The sequence below is a fragment of the Helicoverpa armigera genome, chromosome 8 (assembly GCF_030705265.1).
Source record: "Helicoverpa armigera isolate CAAS_96S chromosome 8, ASM3070526v1, whole genome shotgun sequence".
Lineage (NCBI taxonomy): Eukaryota > Metazoa > Arthropoda > Insecta > Lepidoptera > Noctuidae > Helicoverpa > Helicoverpa armigera.
Window position 1 is genome coordinate 6,599,992 of NC_087127.1, and position 2,379 is coordinate 6,602,370.

A 2,379-nucleotide genomic window follows, 5' to 3' on the forward strand; every position below is an offset into this window, starting at 1 on the left:
CAAGACAGTTACCAGTTCTCTACGATGTGAGGTTGATCGTATCATTTATTGGTGCGATTCTAGCGTTGTCCTCAGCTGGTTGAATGGTAATTCTGCAAAGCTAAAAACATTTGTAGCAAATAGGGTTGCCGAGATTAATGAACTTACCGATAGTTCGTCGTGGCGTTATGTGCCGACTGATCAGAATCCAGCTGACCTGATCTCAAGAGGCGTAAGTCCAGATCAAATTACCAATCTTAATTTGTGGTGGTCAGGTCCAAAATTTCTAATACAGCCTGAATCTGATTGGCCCTATTTAAATAAATTAATAAATGAAACAGACTTACCTGAGATGAAATCCACTTCCGCTGTTGTCCAGGAACCTGTAACAGAAATTCTAAAAATAGATAAATTTTCATCGTTTTTAAAATTAAGACGCATATTTGCGTATGTAAATAGATTTATACATAATATTAGACATAAAAATCCTAAAGATAAATTATTTGGTAAATTTAGTGTTACTGAATTAGAATCATCCTTTACTAGCCTATGTAAAATTGCTCAGCAAACTTCATTTGCTGTAGAGTACAATATTTTGTTAAAAAATAAAAATTTAAGTAGCAAATCATCTCTCTTGTCACTTTCACCCTTTTTGGATGATGACAAGGTGATGAGAGTCGGTGGTAGAATAGAATTATCAAATTATAATTATACTAAAAAACATCCCATACTTTTACACGCCTCTCATCCACTCACCAAATTATATTTCAAACATGAACACTTACGGAACATGCATGCCGGGCCTCAACTGTTGCTGGCCTGTGTAAGAGAAACTGTGTGGCCTATAAACGGTAGGCACTTGGCCCGCCGCACAGTACATGCCTGTGTCAGATGTAGACGTATTCAAGGTAAAACATTAACTCCCATGATGGGAAACTTACCTGCACAGCGCATCACACCTGATTTTCCATTTCGTACTGTTGGCGTTGACTTCGCTGGTCCGTTCCTCACGCTAAATAGAAAGGGTCGAGGTGCACGATTAACTAAAACCTATTTATGTTTGTTTGTATGTTTTCGCTATAAATGTGTGCACCTGGAAGCCGTCAGTGATTTGTCCAAAGACGCTTTTATTATGACATTACGCAGATTTATATCGCGACGGGGCAAGCCAGCGGAGATATTTTGCGATAACGGCCGCAACTTTGTTGCAGCTGCTAAGGAAATAGGCAATTTTCTTAAAACCAATCATGAGCCTGTAGTTGATTTTGCTACCAATGAAGGTGTGAAGTTTGTGTTCTCCCACGTATGCTCCACATTTCGGCGGCATCTGGGAGGCTGGCGTTAAATCCGCGAAATACCACTTAAAACGCGTTATGGGAAACAATCATTTAACATTTGAGGAGATATGTACTCTTTTCACACAAGTGGAAGCTGTACTCAACAGTAGACCTTTATGCCCACTCTCCCCTTCCCCTAACGATTACCATTTCCTAACTCCCGGTCACTTTCTGATAGGGCGTGCCTTAAATGCATTGCCTGGTCCATCGCTCGAGCACGAGAACCAGAACAACCTTCAACGCTACATGAAGCTTGAACAAATACATCAACATTTTGGCAGCGCTGGCAAAGGGAATATGTAGCAGAGCTACAGCAGCGCTCAAAATGGCGTACTAAATCAGCATCCCTAAAGGTCGGCGACTTAGTTCTTCTCCATGAGGATAATGTCCCACCACTCAGTTGGCGAATGGGACGAGTCAGCCGCCTGTTCCCGGGGCCCGACGGAGTCACGCGAGTCGCAGATGTGCAAACTACCAGAGGTTGCTTCAGGAGACCTCTCACTCGGATCTGTCCCTTGCCTACATCTTTACCGGATGAAGACTGATGTAGTTGAAAGGAGTCTTTCAACGGGGGGGAAGATGTCTGCGCCATACCTACGCCTAGTGATTTTTAATAGCAACAAGTTACACTTTGATGTGATACTATCAAATAATTATTTTTTGTTTTACGTTCACCCGCAAACTTTTTATATTACTCACTTCTATATTGTACACGGTTGCGTCGCCAGAAAATCTATAATTTCATTTTGTAAAATATCAAGAATTCAGATTATTAAACCTGTATTGCGAAGAAACTGAGGTTTTCATTATTAAACTTCCAAATGTCCACCACTGGACAAGGACAAACGAACGTATAATGAATTTTAAATTTTAGTAGATATAAACATATCGACTAACCTTTGGCTGAAACTAAATATTTTCAGTCGGTTACAGTCATGCAGCATAAGTCAGCGCTATAATTAATGTAGAAATCGTGTGATCACACCTTAATACAGTGACAGTTAATAATTTGACACAAGCCATGCTTACTTGACAGTGACTAACAGTGACATTGACAGATTGA